The 10,419-nt window shown below is 46.5% G+C and overlaps 1 protein-coding gene across 1 annotated transcript in view; it reads right to left on the reverse strand.

The window, feature by feature from the left end:
• LOC149328873 (synaptotagmin-10-like) overlaps positions 1-9,551 on the reverse strand; it is a 101,777-nt gene extending 92,226 nt beyond the window's left edge. The window contains exon 1 of the mRNA XM_089559866.1: positions 8,406-9,551. The gene's annotated coding sequence lies outside the window, so the exon portion shown is untranslated. The remainder of the gene's footprint in view (positions 1-8,405) is intronic.
• Positions 9,552-10,419: the final 868 nt, after the last annotated feature.

Below are 10,419 nucleotides of genomic sequence, written 5' to 3' on the forward strand. Positions count from 1 at the left end.
CGAACCCGGGACTACCGCTACACCGGAGCAGTCGCTCTACCAATTGAGCTAACCGGGACGGCAAGCTTATGGTAGGGCGAGAGCGAATTGATCTATAACTCGAAGTGGGAACAGTGTTGACCAAATATTTTTAGGGGAATCCCCCAAGGTGGAGTAGATTTGTAATAAGGGAGTAATTACTCATTGACGTCCACCCGAGCGCAGCCATACGGCCACAAAGGAAAGCTATACAGCTTTCACAGAAACTTCGTAGTTAAAGAAAAATTCGTCCTGGTCCGGGGTTCGAACCCGGGACCACCGCTACACCGGAGCAGTCGCTCTACCAATTGAGCTAACCGGGACGGCAAGCTTATGGTAGGGCGAGAGCGAATTGATCTATAAATCGCCGTATGGCTGCGCTCGGGTGGACGTCAATGAGTAATTACTCCCTTATTACAAATCTACTCCACCTTGGGGGATTCCCCTAAAAATATTTGGTCAACACTGTTCCCACTTCGAGTTATAGATCAATTCGCTCTCGCCCTACCATAAGCTTGCCGTCCCGGTTAGCTCAATTGGTAGAGCGACTGCTCCGGTGTAGCGGTGGTCCCGGGTTCGAACCCCGGACCAGGACGAATTTTCTTTAACTACGAAGTTTCTGTGAAAGCTGTATAGCTTTCCTTTGTGGCCGTATGGCTGCGCTCGGGTGGACGTCAATGAGTAATTACTCCCTTATTACAAATCTACTCCACCTTGGGGGATTCCCCTAAAAATATTTGGTCAACACTGTTCCCACTTCGAGTTATAGTTCAATTCGCTCTCGCCCTACCATAAGCTTGCCGTCCCGGTTAGCTCAATTGGTAGAGCGACTGCTCCGGTGTAGCGGTGGTCCCGGGTTCGAACCCCGGACCAGGACGAATTTTTCTTTAACTACGAAGTTTCTGTGAAAGCTGTATAGCTTTCCTTTGTGGCCGTATGGCTGCGCTCGGGTGGACGTCAATGAGTAATTACTCCCTTATTACAAATCTACTCCACCTTGGGGGATTCCCCTAAAAATATTTGGTCAACACTGTTCCCACTTCGAGTTATAGATCAATTCGCTCTCGCCCTACCATAAGCTTGCCGTCCCGGTTAGCTCAATTGGTAGAGCGACTGCTCCGGTGTAGCGGTGGTCCCGGGTTCGAACCCCGGACCAGGACGAATTTTTCTTTAACTACGAAGTTTCTGTGAAAGCTGTATAGCTTTCCTTTGTGGCCGTATGGCTGCGCTCGGGTGGACGTCAATGAGTAATTACTCCCTTATTACAAATCTACTCCACCTTGGGGGATTCCCCTAAAAATATTTGGTCAATTAGTGGCTTGCGATAAAGGTACTTTTTCAGGCAGAGCTTCAAACAAGTTTCACATTTGAAAGGCACTTTTTGTCCTCTCTAAAAGAAAACACGAAACATCAGCACAAATGTTAACACGTAAATGTAGCAGTTTGAAAAAAAGAAGCTTCGATCAAATTCTGAAAGGATATAATGCCTACCAGCGAGCGCCTAATCATTACACTTCTCTGAAGAAAGGCATCAGCAAAAGAGGACTGATAACTGCTGGAACCTGATCTGTTTTTCGAGCTGAAGAAGGGTCTCTGTGGGTTCCAAAAAATAAATCTGTTTCCTCAGCCACAATTCACTCAATAGAAGAGACGCGAGAAGCAGTAAGTTGTCTTTTCACGTAACAGCAATACAGTGACCGTTTCAAAACACCGCAATTTTCATGAATGCCGAAATTGCAGGCCGTGGTTACGCACGCCGTAGAACCAACTCATCCAAACAAACAAGTATCCCCACTTTTAGGTTAGGATAACTAACCCACTCTGGCTCAAAGTGCCTCTGGTGGGGTGCCTGCCTAACACTTTCATCATATCACGAGGTGCACAGCCAAACCACCAAACGTAACACACACAGGTCACACATTCCAGCAGTTGGAGCCCGCACTGGTCAGCGGGGCCTTAGACGAACCGCAACGAGTCCGCAGTCCGCAGTCCCTTGCAGTCCGCGAAACAGCTAAAGACAGCGCAGCCCTGGACCAAGGGGACTGACCAAAACTGCGCCAACTCCCGCATCTCTTTCCCTTTCCTTATATAAAGATTTCTCTCCTCCTCCTCAAAGCAGATTATGTAGGCCGGACTGTGATGGGACGCTAAAATTTTACACCAACCACAATGTTGCTTCATTAACAGGATTGAACAAATATGCGTAAGAAAAGGTGAATAATATTGTTGAAAGCTGAAATATGACAACTAACGAATGATATAAACAAAAACTACTTAGTAAATTAGTAATACCTCAAGAACAGTACCTGAAGCATTTTGTTTTATTTTCGGCTCAAGACTCATAGACTCACCCCCTCGCCCCCCCTAGCAAATAAGCGAAAGAGTGTTCAGGGCTCCGATTTACACCGCGTTGCTTGATTGCTTTGAAATGTCTGTGGAATATAATCACTGTACATAAAGAAATCCTAATGCAATTTATGTTTCTAGTTCACAAACTTTTTACTCGATATCAAACACACCTGATGTAGGATGCGTATCATCTCTTGACACGGAGTCTCAAATATTAGAATGTTTGTAGAGATCATAGGTCAGGAATTATCTAATGTTTTTGCGATATCTTAACAAAGTAGTCATCATGGATAATCGTTGCTTTGCACCTACTGTAGCATTCATAAAAGTCGCCATGAATAAGTGAAATATTCTGTATGTGTGTGTGTGTGTGTGTGTGTGTGTGTGTGTGTGTGTGTGTGTGTGTGTGTGTGTGTGTGTGCGTGTGTGTGTGTGTGCGTGCGTGTGTGTGTGCGTGCGTGCGTGTGCGTGCTCGTGCGTGTGCGTGCATGCGTGTGCGTGCGTGCGTGAGTGCGGGTGTATGCGTTCAAGCTGGAGATCAAAAACGCGTACTGTTGCTGTTTTGCATGCTGCCTGCCATGCATGCTGCCTCTCGTTATGCGTGTGATGAAGTATAAGAAATTGATGGAACTTTCTTAGTGTACGCTAAAGCGTTGTTAACTTCACGCGACTGTACGCAAATAAGCTTTGCCGAGCTCAGAAAGCCTCCAGCACCCCACCAAAGCAAGATTTACTATGCTTTGCGATGTGCAAACAAGAATCGCGCAGCTTCGGGGCTCGGATAACACGAACGGACGAGTCCACAGGCACGAGTGGCGCGCAAGGAGGGAGGGACGCCGTAGTGCTCGCACGTTCTTACAGGAAGCGCTCTTCCGCCGTTCTTTATGCATCTTGACATATAGAAAGCGGAGGCACATTTACAACCGCCGCCCCCTCCTGTTTGCTAGTCGTCTTAGTACCATTCGCAGCAGCCAAAAAATACCAATGCGAACGTGAAAACTAAGCTCAGATGCATGCGGACGTTCCATGGAGTATAGCAAGGAGAAAGAAACCAATAAAGTGAATGCTGTTGGTATGTGTCAGCCATGGTCAAGCAACCCGCAAGGCTTCATACAAGAATATGCAGGCAACATACAGAAACACAGACGGCTTGGGGCGTGTGTCGAACAAAGACGGCAGGACAATTCTGAGCACGAATCGCTAACGTATGGCGTTCTATCTAATTTCTATGCGCAGCACGTAGAACACTCACTCAGACGGAAAAAACAGTGGTAGAAACGATATGACGGAACAACTGCAAGAGAAACGAATTGATGGAGAAAAAATGGAGGAGGACTATACATAGACTTCTCTTATTTCAAGAGAAGGATGTGGAGACCATTGGCACTGACATCTTCCTGTTTGCTGTTCCCAGCACGGAAAAAGTTCTTTTTTTTTACCTGAAGTCTATGATCTTATGAGTCTTTGCATGGGCAACTTCAAATCAAATCAAACTTAATTCAACATCACAACGTACATAGCAACGCTGTGGGTGCGAAAGCCTTTTGGAGGCTTGACATGACCTACACCCTACTAACAAACGCTTCACAGAAACAGCAGTGATGATCACTGCCGTGCGGCAGTTCATAATTTTGAAACAAACTCTATTTTGAAAACTACAGAACCTTTCAAACCTCACTGATGTCAGTCTTGGTCGCCAAAAATATACTGAATACTTCACGCTGCAGTAAGGAGTCTTTATTGGGTTCATTGCAATGGATGGTGGGACTCCATTCAAGCAAACTGCTTTCCTTCGGTCGCGGGTACAGGGAATGTCGTGTATGTTTAAGGACGTATAAATAAACGACGCGCTGAACGACCGTACCCAGTCGCCGAACGATCGTACCCGACGCTAATTGAGAGTGGCCTCCGCGGGACCGCCTCGGCCTCCCATGCGACCCTGATCGGCTGGAAGCGTTGGTGATCCATCGACCGCCCGCTTTGGGACAGGAAATGAACACGCTGCCCAACGTCCCTGCTCCCTAACCACTCCCAGGGGCATCATGACTGCATGCTATTCGTCCATTGACTGCCACCCTTCGACAGCATCAAAGAGTAGATGTTATGTCGCGAGACTTCTGCAGATGTCCTGCCTAGTTTATAAATATGTTGTGCAGCACTCGTCTTGTTTACTGGTAAAAGTCATGTGATGCGGCCTCGTATTTGCTTGTCTCCTGGCAGCGTATGCGTTTTCCTATTTCTTTTGCGCATTTGCAGCCGATGTTTTCTGTGCACTAAGAAAATATTGACACATCTACTGCATCACAAAACAGCCTTGTTGGCCACCACATTATCCGTTATGGTTGCGCCTTATTTTGTATCGCGTATTCTTTTTTTCCTGCTGTTATTTCCACGCCATTTCTTCTTTTCTTCTAATTTCTTTATATGTTGTTCATCATGACTGTGTTTTTCCCTTTTGCATCCTTTGGCTATTGATGCACTGTATTGTTAATTTATTTTTTTATCATAGTCGTATGTTTCCCTTTTCTTTGTTTTGGTTAATAATGCACTGTACAGTATCTTTACGCCCCCTTACACAATGCCCAATGGGCCTGTAATGTATTTGAAATAAATAAATAAATATATATTTTTGAGCAGCAGAGAACTACGAGCTGGGCTTAAGAATATAATGTCGGTGCGCATTTGTGGACAGGGAGAAAGAGTTGTTTCCCAAAATTTTATCCATGCACGCTGCGTAACGACCAAATACATCGAACAAAGAGTGCACACGAAGCAGTAGGAGTCAACAATGCCGCAGAAATTTCCCTTGCCCATTAAAATAGACTAAATATCTAGCTTCAGAATTCGGGGAGGAGCTCTGTAAACAATGACACGTGGCACTTAAGATTTTAATCACACCATGGTCAGAAATGGTCTTTTACCTGGAATACACGTGCAAATAGATGGGCGAATTTTGAAAACTTGAAAATGAGAGACACCAAAATCAGTACTAAGCATAATTTTTTTCTGAATTTTTCAACAAAAGGAATAGGTTTCGCGGTGCTTCGTTTCAAATTCGGACTGGACTGCGATGACGAATTAGTGCTCTTTTGTTCGGCCCTAGGCTTTAAAACCTTTCCTGCATCTCACATAATTTCTTCACTTTTTTAAGCATTCTAGTTCCTCCCTTTAAGACTGCCAAACAAACAAACAAATGCCAATTTTGGTTTCGTAAGTGCTGCGATCAACGCCGAGTCGAGAGTTCACAATCTTTTAATGCGGTTGAAGGTATTACTTCTGAAGCAAGTTACTCCTGTTGTCCACATAATATGAATCTACTCATACTCGTAGTAAAAAGAGACAAGTTGGCACCCAACTATTAGAGGTATCTCACAGTGGTATGTCATAAGATCCGACATTTCAGCCGAGCATTACAAACAGAAATATCGCGCTGTACCAGCTACTTTCCCAATGAGACTTATTATGATCATAGTGTGTTCTTAGCAAGTACTTATTAACAACTTCAGAATTTCTGCTGTTTATTCTCTTCGTATTGCACATATTGGCGCAGGGTAATAGAGTAGCACTGAAGGATTGGTAAAATTCCTGTGGTTCGTGTTTCGTGTGTTTTCTCAATCTTTCAATCTGGATCTTCGTAGTTCAATTTCTTTCACCTATTTTAAAACTGCCCCAGAGACTTTTTCAAATGCGGTTGAAAAGCATAGGACCGAACCCTTTTTCACTACGTATTCGGGCCTCCTACGCTATGATTAAGGAATTCTGCGCTTGAATTTGAAAAAAAAAAAGAAACCAATAGAATTTCTGCGTTCCCTGAAAACTCTCCGCGTCTTTATTTGCTCCGAAAGCGCGTTTTAATTACACTGGCCTATTTCAGCAGCACGTGTGTTGGTGTGAGCACCGGCTCCTGCGTCGATTAGCATAGCCGCTGGCGTTCCAGGAAATGAGCCGATCAGAGAGTAGTGCTAGGCGTGCATTAGCTCAGCATTGCTTTGCGCAGACCCGCACAGTGAACAGCAGCCGTCCAAAGGGGCTTTGTAAGCATACGAGCGAGCACCCAACTACATAGGGTAGGGAATTAGAACCCAGTTGTTCGTAATGGGTCGTAATGGGCACCGCATAAATAGAGCTTTTGAACAGTGCGTAGCAATGGAGCAGTAATACGCATTTCTTTTAAGGCGGAAACCTTTAATGCCTCATCGTTGTAAGCAGGAGTTCTCCACAGATATGTCACGCTTTTCAATTGGTCGAAACGGTCGTAACGTCGCAGTGCGCGAATGTCAAACGGGGCCAATTGTACTTTGGCTAGTAACCATGCAACCATTTAAACGGATCGTATAGTGATGCTCCAAGTAAGTGGGACTGAGTTTAGTGAATTGCTTAATTACCTAAATAGCCTAATTACCCTTTCTTGTCAGGCAAGGTAAATAAATAAAACCGAGTAGGAAATTGGTCGAGCTCGGGAATCGAACCCCGGTCTCCGGAGTGCGAGACGAGTATGCTAGCCACTCCGCCATGCCAGCTCGATGGTTTGGAATGAACAAAGGCGCGTCTAGCGAATACAGTGTCTTCGCTCACTCCCATCTTCCTTCCTTCCCGTTACGACGAGGTTTAGGTGTCCACCGAGATATGAACGACAGATACATTTCCTTTCCTCCAAAACCAATTTACCGACGAGCAAGGCGTAGAACCGAGCGGGCGATGGCGTTCTATGGACTCCCTGGCAGCGTTGCAAGACGCTGTCGCTTTCCACTCTTAGAGTCGAGGCTTAACATCTTAACCACACATGAGTGACACAAGCAGTAACACCGCGCTTAAGGCTTTCGACTCACCGCACTTTAGGTCAACAAAGTGGCCCCTGAATTTTTTTTGTCTTCGTGAGTCACAGAATTTATATATCAGTTTTGTTGCATACCATCTTTCTATCTGTTTTCTTTATAAAATACAGGTTTAAAAACTTTGTTTCAATGTTTTCGAAGTGTTGACTACAGTATGCAGTTCGTGCAGATTTGTTACTTCCTCTGAGTGCAGTAACAAAGAAAATCTAGAATGACTGCGCTGCACGCGTCCGCAACAGCCTGCAAATAAATCCATTACAATTTTCGTTAAATCCCGTGGTTCTCTGCAGTTGTGCAATAAAGCCGAAGCAGCCAGTCAAAAAAAAAAAATCCCATGAAAAACATGCGCTATGAGATGAACGAGGACTGTACGTTAAAAGCAACAGTTTTAAAGGCAACCTTGCTTCAAGTTTGTATTACTTTCCACATGACCAGTGTCTCAAACAAGGTACGAGAGGCAAAGGGAAGCAAAGGCTTCTGCGATTCGCGTAAAGCAAAACGCATTTTACTTCAGCCATAAAAGTGTTTTCTTCGAAAGACCTCATAATATTCAAACAAACCAGCAGCATTTCAGCTTACCTTCACTTAGGTATGCGTTCTGCTCAAGCTGCTAACTGGAAATTCTTAATGCTTATTTCTTGAAGTTTTGGAGCCTATAAATGTAGCATTCTAGGAGGGACTGGTAGCTGAAGCGGATAAAGTAACTGAACCTACCGTGCTTGTTACCGCGGTGGTCGAATTTCGATGGAGCTGAAATTCTAGAGGCCCGTGTACTGTGCAATGTCAGTGCACGTTAAAGAACGACAGGTGATCGAAATTTCCGGAGGCCTTCACAACAGCGTCTGTCATAGCCTCAGTCGCTTTGGGACGCTAAACACCACAAACCATAAACGACGTTTGTTACAGCCATATTCTAGTAAAACTTGTTTCGCCTCCTGAGAAAGGTGTAAAGAATCTCAGCTATTTACTCCACTATATTTCAAGGTTTTCCTAGAATGCGCGCCAGGTATCCCACTTTAGGAAACACTTAAAAACGACACCCACAGACGCACACGTACACTCGCTCAAGAGCTAGCAAACGCTGCCCTCAGAGAAAAGCGTCCAGTCCCATCGCGAGCAAATCAAGGGCATCAACACACCAGATCCTCTTCGAAAGCAACTGCACATATCACTACTAAAGGAGAAAGGCCAAATTGTACTCACATATCAGGACAACAAGGATTGTAGAACGCGAAACGTCTTCCGCGCCTCTTGTTCCTCCCTAAGATTCAGGTGGCAGTTCCGGTCCAAAGTTCAGCACTTCAATATGATTGTGACGCGTGATTGCAACGAAGAGCAACTGCACAGCGAAGCGTGGAACCTGGCAGCGAGGACAACCTGTAGTGGGTGTTCACCGTCCCACCCCTAGAGGCTATCAAGATAAGTGGGCGAGTAGACGCTCGGAAATATTGACCAACTCCTGACAGTATGAAGAGCCACTGAAAATTGAGTTGAAAGACCCAAACAAACAACCAAGATTCGCCACGGGTAGCTTCTAAGCTCTGTAGGTGCGGAGCTCTAGGCTATAACTTCTGAAAGCAGAAGTCTGCGTGTGGTAGATATGACTACCCGTCGTAGGCGGCAAAAACTTGGCAGTAAAGCTCATTTCTGGCGGTGAATCGCAGCAGAAATTCGGAAAGGAGTCTACTCACGGTCCACAAGTTTTAACGGAACCGGTGTCGGTTGAACAGGAAATCCAGGAAGAGGTTTGCACAGTCTACGTCCCGAATAATCTGCCGATAATGTATACCGCTTTTGAATAGTGAAGCTCCTGCACTCAGTAGGAGGTCATACAGGTGGAGATGGTTGAAGAAAGTTCGGAACAGCAGTGAAAATGTTCACGACAACTCACGTAAGCTCGAGAGTTCAGGCACTCTCTTCCACTTTCTCCAGGGAGCCAATGAACACGATGGTTATAAGCTCATTTACTTCAAGAAGGCCGGAAGGCACCTGCCAGGGATAACTCCACACAAGAGCCGGGGCGAGACAGCACGAAGAGTCAACACCGAGAGTCACCGCTAAAGACGGAGGATAAAGACAGCTTGTAACGAGGGGATGTCAGCTAGCTGATTACGAGTGTGCGCGATGAGTAGAGTACTGTCAACAGATCAGAGTTAGAGCAGGGAAAGCGCGCGCTGAAGCGAAACTTCCGAATCCGACAGGACGAGCGAACCAACAATCGACAGCGCGGCGTTGTGGGTCGATGAACCGGCGTCAGGATCCCACGTTCGAGCGGCACGGCGGACGCCGAACGACTAAACTCCGGCCTAACCCGGGGCTGGCTCCGGCCAGCGGCGCGCGAAACTGAGAACCGCCGCGCGGCGACCTTGTCATAGGCGCCGCCGTGCAGACCTAGCCGGCAACCGCGCGCAGGCGCAGTAGCACTTCCCTTGTCTTCTTTCGCGCGCTTTTATACCCTTTCCGCGCCTTTTTTTTTTCCCCCGCCGTTCCTCTCTCGCTCTCCTAAAGCTTTCGCTCCGTCGCGGCTTACCTCTCACATGGAACCGTCTGGCACCGAATCTGTAGCGCGCGCGTGCAACAGATGGCGTTTTCGATCCCGTGTCCAAGAAAGCAAGCGTCGAAGCGCCGTGGACGCTCGCCTGTGCGGTAGCGGCGGCGCCTCCCCCCAGCGCCGAAACGGCGACGATAATTCAAAAACGCGTCTCCTCCAGTCGCACCTGTTGCGAGGCGCGCTTTGGCGCGTGTTCTTCGCTCGATACTGCTTCCGCACGGTCGGCGAGTTTTGTGCGCCGCGCCTCGCAGGTATCCACGATTTCTGATATCTTAAGAGCACATCAATCTTTTTATCTATTATTGCGAAAGCAGTACTAGTTGCACTTTCAGCCCGTCGCGTAGCGAGGCCGGTAGCTACCATATTAGCATATTGGATTGGATTGGTTTGAAAGGAATTGAATTGGATTGGATTGGATTGGATTGTATAACCGATGCATCACCACAAGTGTAACCACAAGCACCACACCCAGCTACACTACCAGCTGAACCATGGCGTATGTACGGATATTGCTTTCGCAATTACCGGGCTTAACCAAGCTAAGCCACAGCCATTTTTTTGTTTTCACTGCCGTGTGTTCACATAAATGAGAGCCAAAGTGACGAATGCTACTGTGGAATGCTACAAATATATTTCGCTGGACGCGGTCAGCCAGGCGGGAACGGG

Source organism: Amblyomma mixtum, chromosome 9 (assembly GCF_055824585.1).
Source record: "Amblyomma mixtum isolate Tamu chromosome 9, ASM5582458v1, whole genome shotgun sequence".
NCBI lineage: Eukaryota > Metazoa > Arthropoda > Arachnida > Ixodida > Ixodidae > Amblyomma > Amblyomma mixtum.